At 34.6% G+C, this 22,178-nt stretch overlaps 1 long non-coding RNA gene across 1 annotated transcript in view; it reads left to right on the top strand.

Annotated features, from left to right (window-relative positions):
* Window positions 1-22,178, top strand: part of LOC141405343 (uncharacterized) — a 161,525-nt gene that overhangs the window by 100,508 nt on the left and 38,839 nt on the right. The window contains exon 4 of the long non-coding RNA XR_012413181.1: window positions 8,450-8,485. This is a non-coding gene — a long non-coding RNA (uncharacterized lncRNA). The remainder of the gene's footprint in view (window positions 1-8,449; window positions 8,486-22,178) is intronic.

The following is a 22,178-nucleotide window of genomic DNA, read 5'->3' as shown; positions in this document are numbered from 1 at the left end:
CTAATTTTTTAAATATGAACCTGGGGACATTACACCCACAGAGGTAAAGAAAAATGTTTTTTTTTTTTTAATTTTCTTCGCGGTGCAAAGCTTCAAAAAAGTAGTCTATTTTCCTCGAAAATTATCATGCCCATTATAATGCAATTATCAAGTGAGCCAGGAAGCGCATTTGGTTTTAACATATTTGGGGATAAACACTTTTAGCGCAGTCTTCGGAAGTTATGAGTTTGGCTCTGAACGCTAACACGCCGCGATAACACTCTTTTAATATGTTTTCCAAAAACGTGGGTTTCTTATTCACTTTCAAAAAGTCTTAAGTTGTTAATTAAAATTAATATTAAAATGAAATTCGCCCTAGTAGGCATAATTTTCAAATAAATACAAATCAACTTGAGCCTGGCTGGGGTTTGAACCCACGTTTTTGAAAAATATAATATATAACACTGAGTGTTAGCGTTGAGTGCCAAACTCATAAATTCCGAAGACTGCGTTAAAAGTGTTTATCCCCAAATATGTTAAAACCAAAGGTGCTTCCTGGGTCACTTGATAATTGCATTATGGTGCGCATGATAATTCTCGAGGGAAATAGACTCTTTCTTTGAAGCTTTGCACCGCGAAGAAAATTAAAAAAAAAAAAACAACAAATTTTCTTTAAATCGGTGGGTGTAATGTTCCCAGGTTCATATTTAAAAAAAAATTAGATAAATATGATTTAACACAACTTATCCTGAGAATGTCACTGTGTACTGCTTGAAATGTGGTAATTCGAATTGAAATTTTTAAAAAAATAAATGAAAAGCAACGGTAAAAAAATACCGGGAATTAATATCACAGTTGCGGCTGTTTTACATTATTATTTTCTTTAAAATCTTTCTTGGTTTTTCCAACAGAAGACTTTGTGACTACGTTTGTACTACAATTTGATGAAAATAGAATTACAGAAGAACAAGAGTAAAAAATAACAACAAAAGAGAGAAATTAAATCTAAAATCATGATGAATTCTGAATTTTTCATTTAATTCATTCTTTATAATTGTTTCTTATATACCTCGGAAACAGTTGAGGTTTCAATAATATTCTCATATCTTTCGGCCTACCTTTAATGAACAACATAATTCAATGGTTAAACCACAAAGTAATCATTCGTTGTTATTAGACCACTAATCAGAATTTTATTCATTCATAAGTGGTTTAATTAAAACAAACATTTTGAGGTTTATTTCCCTTGGGCGTAGCCTATCTGTCATGTTGTACTTTTGAACAACAAATACAGAGGTTAACATAAAACCGTGTGGTTTCATATAGGCATTAGAATAACAAGTTAATTTGTCACAATTGTAATAAATTTTATTGTTTTACACTTGATTTCTCTTCGAGCTTTCAAATTAAAATTTTAAAAATTGTAGATAATAAAGAATTTTGCAAGGGATAGACAGATTTTTATTAAATGTTTTCGCTTTAAAATCTAAAATGACAATTTTTAAAGCTCAAATGTCTAATTTCAGAATCATTTTTCTGTTGAAATACTCCTACGTATAAGAAAAACAGAGATATTCAAAACGTTTTTGTTGTACCTCCGACATTTGATCAAGTATATTTTCAAAACTAGTACAGATTTAAAGTTTTGATGATCTTCTTTAACATTGTCCACTTTTATTGATATGCACCAAACCAGGACTATGTCAGCTAAAAATTTGTTTAAATATGAACACGAAATAAGAATCCTACAATAAAGACTAGTAAGGAGGGAGTTAACTCCGGCCGGGCCGAACTTTTTTTACCCTCCACCACTAGTTGTATTTAAGTATTTTTTCGTTGTGTTACAAACGGAATAACAAAGTTAATTATACTCTCCATTTTATAGATAACAAGTAAAAAAGTATCAGTCGGCTTTGCCGACTGAGATATACCCTCACCCTATGTGAATTCTAACTTTCATCTACGGACAGATCGAATGTATTTAGGGTCTTTTCACAATTTTGTGGACTTTTTTGGGCATTTGAACTTGCCGACAAACATGTAAATTAGGACTAAATTTCAAAAGTGTTGCGGAGGAGGTACTTGAAGGAATGGAGCGACATAGCCCATTATGGAACTGGATCTTATTTTGGGAGTCATATCTTGTTGATAGATATCGCCCCAACTTGTCATTTCAGTGGGTCATCGTATAACCTTTGGATTAGTATGCCAGGAAGTATGGACTTGTCCACGGAAAACATAATATCGTTGTAAACAGGACCACAACGAACAGCATCGCTATACATTTCCAAATGATCTTCTAACAGAGCCTAAACTGCGCTAAGACACAAATCTTGAACTTTTGTTGGTGAGGTACCCTAAGGAAAGGTCCGATATGGGCCATTTCAGAAGTTAAACTAAATTTGTCCAAAATATTAGGAGGTTTAACGTTTGGACCAAATTGGTTGCAACGTTCAAGAGATAGCGTGCATAAGGTTGTGCTTTTCATATTCGGAAAAAAATATTCTATAAAATAAAGAAAAATAAAACTTTTCTTGTCAATCGAAAATTTTAATAATTTTTCTTTTGCTGGGAATATTCCCGAACTTCCTTAAAGCGTTTTAAAAAAAGAGATCCCTGGACCATTTGTAGTGCTCCATTTTAAAATGGAAGATCCTTCTAAGGATCCCCATTCCGGAGCAAGGCCCCCTATTGAATCGTCTTGTCTGAGTCAATCTGGGAAGACAACTAATGTTCTAAACCAAATCCTTAAAGGTCCGAAGGATTTAAATGCTAGTGTTGCAAAGGCGAGTTTCTCAACATAATCTCTAAATGAAGTTAATTCAATGAATGAAGTATCTAATCAAGATAAAATGCCTGATTCCTCAAAATTGTCTAAGAAGCCTATATTTGGAAGTAATGATACAATCACGTCTATTCTTTCCGCTAATTCTATGGATCATGAAAACTTACTAGAAGATGATGAAAACTTCACTAAGGTAAGAAGTTCAAACGAGATGCAGGAAGCAATCTCATCAATTCTAGAAAGCGTAAGCAAGGTACTGATATTCCGAATGATGCTGGCTCTGCCAACAGATTCTCAATTCTACAAAATTTCGATATTGAATTAGATAATGAATTAGTTAGTTCTAAAACTTTAGACTCTGCAAACAGAAACATCAATGTAGATAAAAACAGCACTAACACCAAAAAGCCTGATGCTACCAAAAAGCCATTCTGTCCGCCAATCTTTTTGAAGAACATTAACATCAACTCGCTGATTAATAATCTCAAGTCCAAAACCGTTATCTTTAAAATAAGGAACAAACCTGGAGGAAAGAGTAAGCTATACCTGACCGACGCATTAGTTCATTCAAAAATGATGAAATATTTGAGAGAAAAGGGTGTTGACTCTTATTCGTACACTCCTAAAGAATAAAAGCGTCAGAGTATCATATGTAGAGGATTATACTATAAAACTAATGTTTTGGATATTAAAAATTTCTTAGAGGAAATTTCCCCCAACACAGTACACGATGTCACTAAATTTGCAACGGAATATTCTAGAAAAAAAGGTTTCGATACAGGCCTTTTCTTAATTACTTCAAAACCGGGAGCGGTGCTTTCCAATATTACGTGTCTAAAAGAAATTTTGGATCAATGGGTAACTTTTGAAAAACCAAAAGTAAGTACTAAAATACCCCAATGTTGGATATGTCAACAATGGGGACATTTCTCAAAAAATTGCAACAGAGCTTTTGCTTGCGTTAAGTGTGACTAATCTCATGAACCTGGCAATTGTTATTTGAAATCTGCTAGTGATGCAAAACCTTTTTGTGTTAACTGCAAAGAAAGCGGTCACCCCTCTACTTTTAGGGGATGTAAGCCTTATGCCAACTACTGTGCCATGCGCAACAAACAAGTGCTCGAGCAGAAATCTCGTAAGGAAGTGGCTACAAATATAGTTAATAAATCTTGTCAGATGACAATAGGTCAGTCATACTCCGGTTGTTTTAAAACTCCTACAATAAATCCAATACAAGTTAAGCCAGTCAAATCAGCTTTATTTGAAGAATTTCTAAGTTTAGCTAAACAATTGCTTGAACCTGAAATCCCAACCATGGAACAACGAATATTGAAATTTATGAAGAGTTTTAAATCCTTGTCCAAAGAAGAAGCTAAGGCTGAATTTTTAAATATCCTGAAGGATATTGAGCAAACTTATGATGGGTACAAAATTAAATTTAGTGACTTTTAATGTTAGATCTCTAGTAGATCGTTGTAGACGAGTTGAACTGAATGCTTTGTTGACTGACTTCAAAGTTGACATAGCATTCTTACAAGAACTTCATTTGCGAAATAATATGCATATTTGTTTAGATAATTTTTCAGTCATATGTGATAAAAGTTCACTAGGCGTTGCGATCGCTTTTAGGAAATCTTTGACATTTAAGAGAATTTTTATCCCTGGGCATAATTTCATATATGTTTTTGCTGAGATTAAAGTCAGATGTAACGGTGACGACAATCGTATGGAAATCACTAATGGATTGTCGGCAATTCTAAGATTTTCCGAATGCGAAAAATATTTTATGGGGTGATGCCGAAGATAATTACAACGGTAACGTCCTATCGAGTTGGTTGCAAAATGAATCCCTTTCAGTTTCCAGAATATGCGATGTCTTTCCGACTTTTCCTCTGGGATCTTCGCATTTGGATCATTTCATCATAAGTAATAGCATAATTGACAGTTTACAAATTATAATACATCTACTCTGCCGACATTCTCTGATCATCTGCCTTTATGCGTGAACATATCTTTAGCTGATTTTGATTTCAGAATGCCTTGTAAAACAACTTCTTTTAAAAACACGAATTGGAGCAACTTTAGAGATGATATTTGCAATGCAATTTCTGAGAATTCTCCGCCACGAGATAGGAACTTGTCAAATGTAGAAATTGATGAAAATACATAGAAAATTTTGAAATTACTGTCAATCGTGTTACATCTTTCCACTCTGAGCAGATCCAATTTAACTCTAAAAAATTCAGAACTTCCGAAAAGGTGAAACAGCTTTTAAAAATAAAGTATAGATGGCAAAAAGATTTAAAGGCAATTTATTCACGGACATTGAACCGTAGGGATCCAAATTATCTCCTGATTTCCAAACAAGTCGAGCTAATTTCTATAATAATAAGGGAGCAAATTAATATCGATCAAGCAAAGTCATTTAATTACCGTCTCAGTAAGATTAAACCAGGACCTTCAACATATAAGGAGGTTTATAAAATCATTGGAAGACCAAACCGTTCCTCTGTTAAAACAGCTTCTGTGAACGGCCGGAAATCGAAGGATCTGATCGTCAGTTAGAGCATTTAAAGTGTCATTTTCAATCCATTTACATTTGCACATCGTCCATCAGATATGTGGAAGATGTTGAGGGATCAATTTCAAGAACTTTGGAACCAATCTCAGACTCAACTATTAATTTCAATGATGAAAATAACACTTTGAACGATTTGGATAATTCCATGCTTACCAACAAATGCGAAGTTATTGGAAGTAGTGCAATCTTTGAATAATAAAAAATCGTCTGGTATTGACAATATTTCTAATTTTATTATTAAAAATTGCCTGAGCAAGCTTTCGAATTGCTTACTATAATTTATAATAACTGTTTAAGTAACTGTTATTTTCCAAATCAGTGGAAAGTTGCTAAAATCGTTCCCGTTCAGAAACAAAGGGGTAATAATGGCATTAACTCTCTTCGCCCTATATCATTACTTCCAAATTTAGGAAAATTATTTGAAAAAATTATTAAAAATAAACTAAATGTACATATAAGAAATGACGTTATTCCTGAAAGTCAATTTGGATTTAAAAAAGGAAATTCGACAGTTCATGCTCTTTTAAAATTTTCTAGTGATGTTGTTCAAAATTTAAGAGAATGTAGGTGTACAGTAGCAGTCTCTTTGGATGTAGAAAAGGCTTTTGATAGAGCAGATCATAAAAGCATTATATAAAATGATTTCAATTGGATTTCCTTCTTCTCCTATTAAACTGATTCAAAGTTTTTTTCTAATAGAAAATTTTCCGTTACTCATAGTAACAATTTGTCATCCACTGGAAGTGTAAGCTGTGGTGTGCCACAAGGTTCCATTTTGTCGCCACTTCTTTACAATATATTAATTTCAGATTTTCCTCACGAATTTGGAGAATCTAAAGGAATCCTTTATGCTGATGATTCCTTGCTCTCTGCTCACAGTGAATCACCTGACGCTGCGCTCAGTCACGTGAGTGCACACCTAGAACACGTCAATTCCTTTTATGCGAACTGGGGAATCAAAATTAATACATCGAAAAGTAAAGCTATATGTATACGTAACCCGTCTGGTAAATGCAAATATTTTGTTGTCCCACAGAGTAAGGTACTTAAGCTATTCTTAAAAGGGAATGAAATCTGTTTTGAAGATAGTGTGAAATATCTTGGAGTGAATTTTAATAAGTTACTAAAATTTAATGTTCACGCTAGAAAGAGTCTGCAACAAGCAAGAAAAATGCAACACTCTTTCTCAAAATTATTATGTAACAAGCATTTACCAGTAGAAACAAAATTACTTTTATATAAAGTTAGTATTCGGCCAATTCTTCTCTATGCATTTGCAATATGGTTTACCATTTCGCCTACAGTAATGAGGGAAATGGAGGTTTTTGAAAGAAACATAATTCGGAAGTGCATAGGGAAGAACTATAAATCAGAAAATAAAAGATTTTCGAATGAATATTTATATGAGTCCTCATCAATCACCAAAATTTCGGATTATGCTCTTGATCTTTTATTCAGATTTGTTCAAAGACTTAGTAATTTTGAAGGTAACGTGATTTAAAACATCTTGATTATCTTTATCTTGATTATTATTATTATTATTATTATTATTATTATTATTATTATTATTATTATTATTATTATTATTATTATTATTATTATTATTATTATTATTATTATTATTATTATTATTATTATTATTATTATTATTATTATTATTATTATTATTGTTATTATTATTATTATTATTATTATTATTATTATTATTATTATTATTTTTATTATTATTATTATTATTATTATTATTGTTATTATTATTATTATTATTATTATTATTATTATTATTATTATTATTATTATTATTATTATTATTATTATTATTATTATTATTATTATTATTATTATTATTATTATTATTATTATTATTATTATTATTATTATTATTATTATTATTATTATTATTATTATTATTATTATTATTATTATTATTATTATTATTAAAACTTCCTAGCAGACAAAGCTCTGCGAGATAATGGATGTGCCGTGAGCAAGCACATTTTCTACGTAACTTTGTATTCATTTTCTCACACCGACATTATCACAATTTGTTAACATAAACATATTATGGAAATTAAAATAATACCTTATAGTTTTAAGTTTCTTTATTTATGTATTTGTTTCCCAATACCATTTTTAATGTTTTTATATGAGTCTTAATAAACTTTAACTTTAACTTTTAAAAGTTTTCCAAACATTTTTGAGCTTTTGTGGGGAAGGTAAGTTTGGACAAAATATTAGGAACGCCAAATTTTGGACCGAATCGGTTGGTCCTTCCGAGAGTTATCGTGCGCTCCAGCCAGACAGACGGACGGACATCGCTAAATCAACTCTGAATTGTCTGAAACGGATTTCGTCCAAACTGACTTGGGGTCTAAAACCATTATTTCGATGAGGCACATTTGCACAAAGTGTATAAAAATGAATAACTCATAACTTTGGCGCTGTCATATCACACAATTGGTGATATTCATTCCCAAAAATATAAAATATCATTACTGAGGATTGGAATCTCAACTCTTTCTACAACCCTCCTTTATTCAAATAATATCCTTCCATTGTATGACGCCATTAAACGTTAGAAATAAAATGGTGTTAAGTACATCATACCTGTAACAATAGTTGAAATATTATTTTCACATCTGTTGTTTTTTTTCTACTTTTGTGCTAAAAAATACAAATGTAAGTCAACAAATATGCTGGCGTCAAAACGAATAGGTTTTTTTCAAAAATATGTTAAGTGCTTTGCAATAAAATGTATAATCGAAACATGTATAGAGTTTATAGTTCAAATTAGGTAAAGAATGTATGCAAACACACTCTGGAGAGATGATGATACATATAGACATATAGTATAATATAGTGTTGGTACAAGTTTGAAATTATACAAGTAATGAAATTGAAAATTAAAAATTCCTTATTTTCATAGTTAGCTATAAAATAAGTTAATAATTGGCTGGTAAATGCAACCAATGGTTTTAAGTTAAGACTACGTTTGCAAATTCAACTCACTTACACTAAATGTCCATGTCAGTTTGTTAATAGATTTGTATGTTATGATATTTCATTTGCAATATTCCAACTAATTGCTCTCTTTTTGCTTTCAGGACTTCGCTATTATATGATACAGTTAGTGTATATTGGTAAGCATATATTTAATACAAATATGATATAAAATATGTTTAAACCAAAAAAAATAATTACAAAAGAACAACATTACATGTTTTCTGTATGGACGACAGAAGTATAATTTCTGATTCTCAATTTGTGTACGATACACACGCATACACAGTAATAATTACGAGGGAACATTAAAATCAAAGGGCATTTTTATTATTTTCTACTAGAGGACATATTAGACAACTTTGTTTTGAAAATTTTATAAATGTTCTAATGTTAATACAATTCATTTCATTTAAACCTCCAATAATGTCTGCCTTGAAATAAGTAGATAATTCTGAACGCACCAATTGTTGTATTCTATAATAAGACTTCGATATAAATGTATTGGTAATTGTTGGGAATTTAAGAGATTTTATTTAACAAGAAAGAAACAATATTAATTTAAATCTTTTGATCTAAAGGGTCTCCTATAAAAAGACCAGCTTATCTTCTATCGGAAATCCCATTGCTCTTTTACGAAAAGACCTATTTCGAAAAACCAAAAGTTATAGCGGGTTTTATTCTCTTTGATAGAAAAAATATCTAAGAATTCCCTTTTAATTGTAATTAGAAAATATATGTATAAAATATATGTATTGATATCTATATGTATTGACATCTATCCGCCGATGCTTAAGTATTTCTAAAAAAAATAGTTATATTTTCGCGAAAAAAAAAATTATGAAAACACCTTGGATTAAGTTTTCTTTGTTCTAACTATAAATGTCTAGACAACGCACAGATAAATGTGAGACCAATATTTTAAAGATTTGGTTTATAACATGGCGATTACAGCAACAATAAACGGGAAACTTATTGTAGGAATATTATTGCAGAAATATATGTTTTTGGTTTAATAAATGAGAAAACGAAAGCTAGAAAAGTTTGCGGCCTAGGCAACACGTTCTCTTTCTAGACGCCATTTTAAATTTGTTTAGGAAGTTTGAGAGTTTTTAGCCTAAAAGTACTCATGGCAGTTTGTGTTGTTTACAGTGACTTGTTTGAGACACCTCCAAAACATGGTTTTTGAAAGCTTCAAGAGCATCTTCTGGCGACGAAAATCGTTGACTACGCTTTTTATACCTACACCACTATGTGGGTGGGTATTATAAGTTGGTTGAGACAACTGTCATCTTATTTTTGGTCTTCTATCATTCTGGTAATTGTGTCCGGATATGGTTTGTTCGTATTGTTTTTAATTTTATTCGTGTCGCACAATGATATAGAATAAAATGTTTTGTTTTTATTGCAGAATTTCATGTAAATATTTATTAAAAAACATACAGAGCTATGATATTGAAATTTCGGGAAGTTGTTGCCCTCCATAAAGAATATCAAAATATATTTAAAAAATGCAGGATGTTTTCAAAGGTTTTTTTAGTATTTAATTTTTAAGGAAATTTTTGATGTCCTTGTTATCCTTGAATGCAATAAATGACAATTATTATATAAAGCCAATAGTCTCCTCTTTAATACGAGTATGACATCAACACCAGCATCGTGCAATGAGTACAAGTATTTAAAATATGTTTTTTTTTTTGTTTGAAAATGTTGTCCTTCGAAATATTAATGTCCTTTTAAAGGTCAACAGTATGAGAAAACGAAAAATCTTAAGTACCATTTTACCCCATTTTCCTATAGTTTCAGACGTATATAGTCTGGTTCCTGTGTAACGCAACTTTTTGAAAATTGTCGAATACCCACACGGTCGATTGCAGTTTTGTTTCTGGCTCATAAGCGTAAGTCCAAGATTTTTCATCAGTGACTATCTTAAAAATGTCGTTTTAAGCACCGCAATCGTATTTATTCGCAATTTCTTTGCACCAATCGACAAGAGCCTCTTTTGAGCAATTTTTAAATTAGAATGGATCTAACGAGAAAACCCCAATTTTGTGGTTAGGTATTCATGCAATATCATATGTTAGTTGTTAGTAGAAATGCCCAAGGATGCATCTATCTCACCGTATATAATATAGCTATCTTGTATTATCCGTTCACGCACAGCTTAATTTTTTTCTGGTACAACGACAGTATTTGGACGACCCTCACCACCTTTCGTTTTTTAGCGAGTGTCGGCCACGATTGAATTCATTAATTTAGTTTTTCATAGTGCTATAGGATGCTCCTTTATCGACATACAAAGATTAAATTTGATCGATGAATTCTTGCCGTGATTATCCACGCCGAAAATCCCTCTCTCAAATCCCTTTAATTTCTGCTGTAACAAATTGTATTTTCTGCCCCCAATACGATGGTACAGGTTTTTTTTTCAAGGTCCATAGCTTTATTGTAACCCAGTTTAAAATGCAAAATAAAATGAAAAAGGCCTGGCTAGACTCAGGTATCCAACGGAGGGTTAAAAAAACATACAGAGCTATGATATTGAAATTTCGGGAAGTTGTTGCCCTCCATAAAAAATATCGAAATATATTTAAAAAAATGCAGGATGTTTTCAAAGGATTTTTTAGTATTTAATTTTTTGGGACATTTTTGATGTCCTTGATATCCTTGAATGCAATAAATGGCAATTATTATATAAAGCCAATAGTCTCCTCTTTAATACGAGTATGACATCAACACCAGCATCGTGCAATGAGTACAAGTATTTAAAATACGTGTTTTTTTTAAATTTTGTTCTTCGATATTTGAATGTCCTTTAAAAGGTCAACAGTATGAGAAAACGAAAAATCTTAAGTACAATTTTCTCCATTTTTCCTATAGTTTCAGACGTATATAGTCTGGTTCATGTGTAACGCAACTTTTTGAAAATTGTCGGACGGTGGTGATGGTCGGATAATATTTAGGGGTCGGTATGGGCAAACAACTCATGTGGGGAAAAATTCAAAGCTGTATTCTTTTGCGAATATCTAGTAGGGTATTCCAAAGGCAAAACACATCACGGGAAGAATAATTTCTTTGTAATCACGCTGCAGGCCGCAGTTTTTATCGGATTATCGGATTCACCACATTTTGGCGAAGAGAGAAAGAAACATATTTACTTTGGTGCTAGAAAAGCTTATGCACAGGGGTAGTGGTGTAGGGTATCACATAGTCTGTCCCGTCCCGACTATAGGCTTTGCTCAATTGTTTTCTTGATGTTCGGGAATCAAATTAAGTCATTGTGTGCCAAGGCAGGGCTGTACGGCGGATGACCCATCAATTCCACGTTTTGTTCGGTAAAAAAGGCGCTTCTTTGAATCTACCTTTGAGAGCTTGCATTGTCATGGTACACAATGATTCGTGTTCTCATGTTCGCTTTTCGAATTTCGCCGGAAACTTCAGGCAGACAAATTGTAGTGTACCTCTCAGAATTAACCGTCCTATGTTGCTCAAGGCGTATAGTCGGCACATTGTCAGTTTTGTCGAACAAACAGGCGACAAATTGCTTCGAAGTGCTCCTTCCATGAACAACTTTCATAGGATTTGGGTCGCCTTCAAATACCCACACGGTCGATTGCAGTTTTGTTTCTGGCTCATAAGCGTAGGTCCAAGATTTGTCATCTGTGACTATCTTAAAAATGTCGTTTTAAGCACCGCAATCGTATTTATTCCCAATTTCTTTGCACCAATCGACAACAGCCTCTTTTGAGCAATTTTTAAATTAGACTGGATCTAACGAGAAAACCCCAATATGGAGAAAGTGTCCAAATCAAGCCAATGCGCCGGTTATAGCTTTGTGTTGCTGCGAAGAGTGTTTTAAGAAACCACGAGCGTAACATTCTCCACCCTTTCCCCTCTGGAGGGGGTATACGGTAAGAATTGTTTAATGCTGTTAATACAAAATGACATGAACAAAGGTCCCGATTATCTTATGATGCAAAAATAGGTTTGGGGAAACAAAACAATCTCCAAAACAACATAAAATCCAAACAATTAAGCGGATTAAAAAAAATCAAATTTGTTGTCTGAAAATTGGTAAAATTTTTAATATTGATCTTATAGCGTTCTTCCTGGAAGGCACGTACCGCCAACGTAAGACAAATTTGGAAGAAGATTTCTTAATCTTGCCACCGATACCAATTATGTTAATGTACGTGGTCAGATAACAGCGTTATACGCTAATATATCCATAGAAACTCTATTCTTGGGCAGCTTTAGTCAGCGGCCCACTACTTATAATCTGGCACTAGATGGCAGCTGATCTTAATACTAAATAATTTTAAACCCATGAACTACTTTGGAAAATTATTCCCGAGGTGGGCACTGGTGGGCATCATGCCTAAAGCCTTAGGTCAAATGTATGTATATGATCGAATTGCCGTTACAAAATACACCAAGAAAATTTGCAGCTAACTAGAATTCCACAACACGCTAAAACACTATTTTTTAATGAAAATTAAGCTATTACCTCCTTCTTCAAAATCCACTATAATTTGGCTATAGTTTCGCGATATTTTGAATATATTTACTTGCACTTAATATATAGGTTATACTCACAACAAAAAATATTAGTCAAATGTTCCAACTATTCTTAAGAAGATCGCGTTCGAATGAAACAAAAACTAATATATTTTTAAAAAGGTCCATGTCATAGTTGTCAGTATTGCCAGATGTTGTACCAAAATTTTGACATTCATTTTTTATTTTTGGCCAATGGGTGGATCCACTGTGCCATGTGTAGTGGTTCGAGAGCACGATAACTCTGGAACGGATCAGCCGATTCGGTCCAAAATTTGGTCTTCGTAATATTTTGTCCAAGCTTAGTTGAAGATCGAAGAGGGGACATATCGGCCCACTCCTTTCGGTACTTCCCCTACTAAAATTCAAAACTTTTAGCTAAAATTGTGAGCACGATAACTCTTGAATGAGATGCTTTTGTTGCAGTACTTGCTTGGGTGTTACCGTGAGATTCATCCCAATCACCATCTGCTGGCTAGGCCCGACACATTTAGGCATATCAAGAAGGATATTCATGGTCCAACAATATAGGAGAGAACCCCTAGACCAACAGGCATATCAAATAGGTTTAAATAGTATTCACACTGATGCAGTTGCTAAGGCCATAAGCAAATATAGTGTGAATAAAGTCCTCGGAGTATATCCCCCATATATCGCAGCTGAGGAGCGTCAGCTGTCACGACAAACTAGAGTTGTTTTGGCTCAACTACGCTCGGGATATTGCTTTCGCCTAAATTCTTATTGGGCGGAAATCGACAGCGCCGTGCAAGACATCTGCCCAATATGCGGCATGGACCCGCATGGACCAGCGGATCTGTGGTTACATTTCATCGGAGCAGCCACTTTCCTGGAACTGGAGATAGACCCAGAGCCAGATTGAACAGAATAACGTACATACAGACATAATAATAAACACTGTTACAACAACAACATACTTTGCACATCGAACTATTTCTACGAGAAATAGATCAAGTTCGACTATGAACTATATCCGTTAATTCCTTAGCGTACCTCCCTCGCAAAAGTTCCATATTTTTGTTTGCTGTACTGTTTAGGGTCTGTTCGAACATTCTTTGGAAATGTATACCGATGTTACTCTTTGTGGTCCTGTTCACAGCGATATTATGTTTCTCGTGGGCAAGTCCATGCTACCTTAGGTCATACCTCTAAGTCATACGGTAATAAACGGAAATCACTTTTGGGCGCTATATCTATCGAAAGGAATGTCGGTCTTTTCCTTTAGTAACCTCCTCCGCAACACCTTTGAGCTTTAATTCCAATATATTTTTGCCGACAAACTGCCACAAAATCTGTAAACCCCCTAATACATAATTATTGGGGATAATGTTAATAGATGAATGTTTCAATTCACACAGGCTGAGGGTATATCTCTTTCGGCAAAGTCGACTCATAATTTTTAACTGTTGTTTTGTTATAATTAAAAAAATGCAGTCCAGATATGAAGGACGTGTCAAAATCTGTAAAATTTGTAAATTTCTAAATCCTATTGCTTTTTACTCCTCAGAAATCCAAATTTTGATGTGTTTCGATTTGATTATTTTTATTTTTATATGTAGCACGAAAATTTGGTTTACGGTTAAGTTCGAGGGTGTAAGATCGTATAAACGTTGAGAAATTGTTGTGATTTTATCAATATCTGTTTTTATAAAAAAGAGTTATTAACACCTTTGTTTGCGTTCAGTGTTACGAGCACTTTTGTTATAAAACACCCAAGAAAAACGGCAACTCTACATATAACCTTGTATCCTTATTCATATTTCACCACACGAGTACTCTTTAGTCTCCTTACATTCTCTTATTTCACCATAACATTCTCCATTTTCACTACGACGATTCTCTTTATAATCTTCAACTGCGTTGAATCTCTCTTCATTTAACAAAAATTCCGTTTTTTTTATGTAGTTTCCCATTGCTATGACGTCAGCATCTGATACTTGACACTACGTTTTAAGCAAATTTTATATTCCCGATGCCAAGGACTGATAACAGCGCTTGGTGTAGACGTGTGCCATGGTTTTTATTTCAGTCTACTGCCGGATATTCTATAAATAACATTCCGTATTGGTGTTCTCTTTCTTTCTCTTCGTCGTGTTTCACACATAAACAAAAACAAGACGGAGACAATTTTATTGGTGTGTCTGCATGTGGGTAATGCCGCTTTCAATTATCCTTGCCCCAAACGAGAGAAAGAAAAATAAATGAAATAACTGTGAAATTTAAAAACGGGAAGAATCATATTCATTTAAACATATTGCAAAGCTTTTCAAAATAAATCGTCAATTTAAAAAGATAACCTATTTTGGAATTTTTGTGGTATTAGTTTAGTGTTCTTTTTTACACCGCCTGGATGTTGGTGGCATAATCGTATAACGTCGTCAGTGTGAATTACCGTTGTGTAGAAATATATGTATATTGCAACGCGCCTGTATTCTTTCATCTACACGTGCATGTGGCTTTATTTTACGAAGTGTTCAAGTGTAAGTTTTAGTGAGTGCGTGTAGGTGTTTGTTTATATATTTTTGTTTGTGCCAAGTTTATATAAATCTAAAATGAAGGATTGTGGGTTCGTACGTATGTGTGATGGCGTATGTGGTGTGTTGTTGCCAGCTATGTTTACGTTTTCCCCATAAGAAATTGCTATCGTCATGGGAGGGCGGGCCTTGAGCAATATAAATTACACACGCACACAATTTTTAAATTAAAATATTAACGATTTTTAAAGCGAAAAATTTACATACAAATTAATAATTGTTGGTAGTTCATAAAATCGGATTAACGAGGTTATCGTTTTCAAATGGAGTATAAATTGGACAAATTCTGGATGTGGATGTTTGATGTTGTCGGAAAGTGGCTGTTGGAATTATTTCAGTAAAATATGTGAGGAGTAGACTGACATAGAGTAGTCGATATAAAATTATTGGGCAAAAATCAAAAATGATTTGCCCTACCTTGGTGTAGTTCTTGTATTGTATTGTTCCCAGGAGATGGGTTCTTAGGATCGCGAAAGCTGGGCATTGACAGAAATAGTGTTTCAACGCTCCGTCGCGACAGACGCGTCGTCCTCTCCGCATGCTCTGCATTCACTATTCTCAACACATGTGTCTTGTAAGGATGCCTGTCAGTCTAATAATGGTACATTTACTCATTAAAGTAGGTCCTTTGTTTTTCCCGTAGGATTTAATTATTACAGGGGGATATGTGGACATTATTTTCTTAAAGGTTTATTTGGCAAAGAGTTATAATGTTCACAGAACCATGATGGGAGTAGTCGTTAATTGAGTTTTTACACTCCAAGACATCTTTTGATTTAACTGTCTTGTTTGTTATAGTTTCAATTTTTGTTTTGCTGTACGTTAGGATGTTTACGGGGATTGGCTTCGTGATAGCGTTAGAGTAGTTCAGCCACTCTGTAATCGTTCGGACTTCCGCCTGAAGGATCGTGATATGATCTGGCGATCGGAGAAAATTATTGTTTCTGGCTCTTTGATATAGAGACCTCTCTGATCTCTTTTCGGGGTCTTCAGCCGTTTCAGGAGATTCTGTAGTCCGGCTCGAGCTCACTTTGTGGCCCTCCGCAAGCGCACTTTGTCGTCCTCTACGAGTGCCTTGACGAGGTTTGTTCGGTACATCTGAAGGAGGGAAGCTCTGTCAATGGCAACCAACACATCAAGCTGGGATCAATCACGCACTGAAGTAAAATGCAATATATTTCGGTATCATTACGAGTAAAATGTATTAAAAATAAGTAAAAAAGTGTCAATCGGCTTTGCCGACATTGTGAAGTGAAACTTTCATCTACGGGCAGATCGAATGTATTTAGGGTCTCTTCAGACTTTTGTAGCCCTTTTTGAACATTTGAACTTGCCGACAAAAATGTGGATTAGAAATTAACTGCACTAAGACGCAAATGTTGAACTTTTGTGGGGGAGGTACACTTAGGGAGGACCGATATGGGCCATTTTAGAAGATAAACTAAATTTTGACAAAATATTAGGAGAACCAAAGTTTGGACCAAATTGGTTGACCAATTCAAGTGATATCGTCCTAGCATTTTAGTGACATTTTATTGGGGGAGAAGTACCGGAAGTTGTGGCCTGGTATTGCCCCATGAAACTAAGTTTGGATAAAATATAACGAAGACCAAATGTTGGACCAAATCTGTTGAACAGTTCGAGAGTTATCGTGTCATAGGGTTTTTTTACACCTTTTGGGCTGTTTTCCCAAGAAATATGGACTTGCCCCTGAAATAACTTTTACCATCGTAATTGAGTTATCGAATGCAAATCGTTTCAAAAAAAGGAGAATTAATTAAAAAATTAAAGTGATTCGAGAGCAGGTCTTAAAGTGAACTTATCCGAAATTTTGTGTGGGAAGTACCAGAAGGAGTAGACAAATATAGTCCATATTTGAACCTGAAATATGTCTGGCAGATATAATAGCATGTGCAGAGTATGGATTACATCAGTCACTCCCTTCAAGAGTGATCGTGCTCACAATTTTCCCGAACATTTTTGAACTTTTGTGAGGGAGGTACCTGAAGGAGGGGACCGATATGGTTTATCTTCGAACTTAAACTATGTTTGGACAAAATATTACGAAGGCCAAATTTTGAACCGAATTGGTAGATCCGTTCGAGATTTATCTTGCGCTCCAACCACTACACACGGTGTCTATTTGCTCAGGAAGTATGGATTTGCCTCTGATGAAACTTGTGCCGATGTATGGCGGACAGTGAATACAAGTTGTCACAACAAAAATCAAAGCGATTCGAGGGCAGATCCTAAACTGAACTTTTCCGAAATTTTGTGTGGGAGGTACCCGAAGGAGTGGACCGATTGAGTCCATATTGGAACCTCATTTAAGTCTGGTAGAAATTTCACGATGTACAAAGTATGGGCCAAATTGGTTACTCTCTTCAAGAGTTATCGTCCGCACAAATTTTCCGAACATTTTAGAACTTTTGTGGGGGAGGTACCGGAAGGAGTGGACCGATATAACCCATCTTCGAACTTAAACTAAGTTTGGGCAAAATATTACGAAAGCCAAATTTTGGACCGAATCGGTTGATTCATTCGAGAGTTATCGTGCACCAGCCAGACAGGCAGACGGACGGACATGGCTAAATCAACTCCAAATTGTCTGAAACAGATTTCGTCCAAACATACTTTGGGTCAAAAACCATTATTTCGATGAGGCACATTTTGCCTGTATGAAAGTGCATATTCCCTCGTTAGCATAAATGTTGAGGGTATAAAAACTATCTATAGGTTAGGTTAGGTTGAGAAGAGGGGTGATTCAAGATCACCACATGTCCTTAAAAGAAGGGGCATACACTTAAGCCAGAAGAGGCCTCTTGTGCGCTCTAATTTTATGTGTCTAGGAAGTTGTTGTTGTTTAAAAAAAAATTATTAGTTTAGAAGTTCCGTCCCATTGATGCAGACCCTTAAGTTTTTGAACCCGATGTCCTTGATATGGTCGAGTCCTGTAATTATGTCGTTTCCCATTAGTTGAGTTCTCAAGTTTGTGAAAGCCTGGCAGTGGCAAAGATAGTGTTCCAACGTTTCGTCGTCCTCGCCACATGCCCTGCATTCACTATTCTCTGCACAACATATCCTGTGCAGATGCGCTTGTAGTCCTAGATGCCCTGTAAGGACACCAATCAGTCTACTGATATCCTTTTTACTCATCACTAGGAGGTCACTTATTTTGTTCTGGTCTGGGTTTCCCCATAGGATTTTTGTAGTTTTTCTCTTTTACTGGTTATTCCATAGGGATACATAAGCATTCTTTGTCCAAGCTTTTAATTTTATACGCGCCGCCTTTAAAGGCTTGGCATTGTCTAGACTTACTGTAGGTAGCTCCCTGGCATGTTTTGCTAAGGAGTTTGCTACTTCGTTTCCCGTAATCCCTATGTGTCCTGCTACCCATAATGTTCACCGAGCCATAATGGGAATAGTCGTTAATTGAATTTTACTTTTTATAGCTCTAATTGCTGCTTTACTATCCGTCAGGATGTTAACTGTGAGCGGCCTTGTATTTGTTTTAAACCAGTTCAGACATTCTGTGATCGCTCGGATTTCGGCCTGGAGGATCGTGCTATGATCCGGCAGCCGAAGGGAAATCCTCGTTTCTATGTCTACGATATAAACACCCAGTCCCGTTCTCCCCCCTAACACAGCCCCTTCCGTAAACCCGCGGCTTCCAGCGGGAATCTTTGCTAGGGATCCATCGATCGAAAATTATCTATAAGATAATTATTTTTTAAAATTTCATGGAAACTCTGTATTGGCCAAACAGGAACATGGATTCTTATTCATTCTTATGCAATACTCTGTGATATGAGGTCAATGAATAAATATATGTATATTCTCAGCATACATAGCTACGTTCCTTGTATGCCTGTACATTCAAACCTCATACTCATGTTCGAACTTACCTTGATGTAACTTCGAATGAACTATACATACCCCCGGTTGATGCACAATTTTATTCAACAAAAACCAACAAAACAAAAAAACATTGTTCCACAACATCCCATACGGGACAAGGGAGACTTCTCTCATATCAATGAGTGCACCCCGATTCATATTTAGCTCAATGATATGGGACCTACTGTTTATCGCCGAGTCCGAACGGCGTGTCTTAAGACACCACTTGTGGAGAAGTTTTTCAAGGCTGAAATACTCAGGAAATGTCGCCAACATTACTGAGGGGTATTTTGCCACCGTTGAAAAATGTTTGATGTTGCTTGGCCGGGGAATCGAACCCCCGACCTTCTGCGTGCAAGGCGGGCGTGCATACCATTGCACCACGGTGGCACCCTCAACAAAAACCAATCAACTACAAAATAAGAAAACACAAAAAAAAACTTTCTTAATTTTAATACATATTCATGGCAAAAACATCCTTTATACTGTACGCTCTTGATTGCTACAAATGGAATATTTAATATCTTCACTTTGACAAAGTCAAGCAAGCTTTCATATGTCGCACATGTCTATGCCGCAATTTTCTGTTTTGTCAGTACAAAACATAATACCACAATTCGCTACATTCCAACAGAGCAAACGACCACTCCAACTCCCACTGCGCCAAATATGGTCACAAACTGACCCAAATATCAAATATATTGCTATATGACCGCAATAAAGGAAGGACGAGAAGTATCTGACTATATTTTTTGTCATCTCCCTCATCACACACACATCACTTTAAATAAAATGACAATAATGACAAGAGAAAATAGCACAGCAATAACTACAACCAAAATTTGTTCATCATAGAGAAAAAATACAAATGTTCCAATTATTTTGGAGATAAGTTTTTGGGCTATAATTTTACGTAGCAGAGTATCACCTCGGTTTTGCATTGGCAATGACAACTGACAAAGCCGTTATTTGTACATGACTTAGTGGCATACACTCACACATGTGTATTTATCCAAATAAAGTCATTGATACCACACCTTTGAATAGATTGCGTCCTACCGCACTGCTCAAGTGGTCTACTAAAGGAAACATTTCACAATTACGTTTCATTAAAATATGGTCTAGAAAATTCACAATTGTAAAAGAAAGAGTGACGTAAATCAAAAAATGCGTTTTCTGAGTTGGCATTTTATATTTTTTCTACGACTTCTACTTTATCTTGTGTCAAATTTTCAAGTTGATATCTCTAAGACTCTAGGAGTTTGGCTAAATCATCAAAAAAGTTTTTTAAAGCACTTCAAATCATCCTTTATCTTGTACAGAAATTTGTCATAGATATATGGCTAGCTCTTTACAACAGATAGTTATTTTATTGTTTGTGTAATAATCCCAGCAAAATGTTTTTTGAGACATGTCACCTTTGACTAAATGAGTAATATTTTTTTTATTTATATATGTATGTGTGTATGGGTGTATGCTGGGACGTATTTTGTTTTTTTTTTTTTTTTTGTATTTCCAAAGAAAAGTTATCATTTTCTTAGGCTAATGTAAAGTACAAAAGTAGATCCTTCCATAAAGAACAAATAAAAATAACGATAAATTGTGTTGTTTTTGTGGCTAGAGAAAGCAATAGCTTTGAATTGAAACGTTAACTAAGTTAAAAGTGGTATATAGCACACAAAGTACTGTCCTATCTTCTTGCACAAGAGTACCTATGATCCTGATCCTTGACCAAAAATCATGAAGTTTTAAAATGATGAGTAGGGTTATGTAAAGCTGTTTTAAAGGTTGTTAGTTGATTTTTTTATTAATTACTAGGGGACCCGGCGAACTTCGTCTCGCAGTCTGTTAGGTACTGAACTTGATGGCTTTAGTTGAAACCAATAACACTATTATTGCAAACATCTCAATTGCAAATATTTTTTTGTTTTGAAATATTTAGGATGATCTTTGAAGCAGATGCACATTAGACAATTGTACTTTTAACAATTGTCAGTTTGTCGAAGAGAGAGGGTATTGAGAGGCAAAGTGTTTCTATTTTCCTCGACTCTCTCTCCTATAAACTGTAATCGCCGCGAAAAAATTAGGAAACAGTGAATTGGGACTAAGATATATTTTTAAGCAAATAACACATTTTGACACATTTGTCAATATTCGTTTCATAATTGATGATTTTCTGAAATTTTTGTTTTCACCACTGAACGTGATATTTCAGTCAAGCAATTAAATACGAAAGACGGAATACGATCGTAGGGATTTTAATTTAATGTCGAATATTTGAATTTCAATGGCGAATGAGCGAATTGGTTAAATTCGAAATGCTTGGTCAGTGCTTCATTACTAATGGCTGCTTTACACTATATGTTTTTTGCATATGTGTTGTCACATTGTAAGTAATTTTCTTGGTTGCTCATTTAAATTTGCTTTTTAATTAACTGATGAATTAACCTATTTTGAGCAGAGGGATCCGATCGTTGTCAAGTAACCACCTTTGTCTGCTTTTCTTTCTGACTTCTCTGTTTAAAGTGATCTCCCGAATAAGATTGCAAGTTAGGAATTAGATGCAGCAGCTCTGGTAACACGGACAACGACGGTAATTGGATTTTCACTGAGACTGCACAATCCAGTACATAGAACATTATATTAGAAGAGCTATTCTATCAGTTGGCGATCATTGTGTGTTTCGGATGCTTGAAATCTTGTCACACAAACAATTGTCACTTCTCATTCGATTACTTGGTCACCCTGTATTTAATTTCGAGGTCATGTTACATTACGGTTTTTGTGGCAAAGATAACAACTTCTGACTCACAGCTTTGTAAGTAAC

The sequence above is a fragment of the Musca autumnalis genome, unplaced genomic scaffold, assembly GCF_047663935.1.
Source record: "Musca autumnalis isolate F117 unplaced genomic scaffold, ASM4766393v1 scaffold_5, whole genome shotgun sequence".
In the NCBI taxonomy this organism is placed as follows: Eukaryota; Metazoa; Arthropoda; class Insecta; order Diptera; family Muscidae; genus Musca; species Musca autumnalis.
This window is presented reverse-complemented; position numbering and strand designations above follow the sequence as displayed.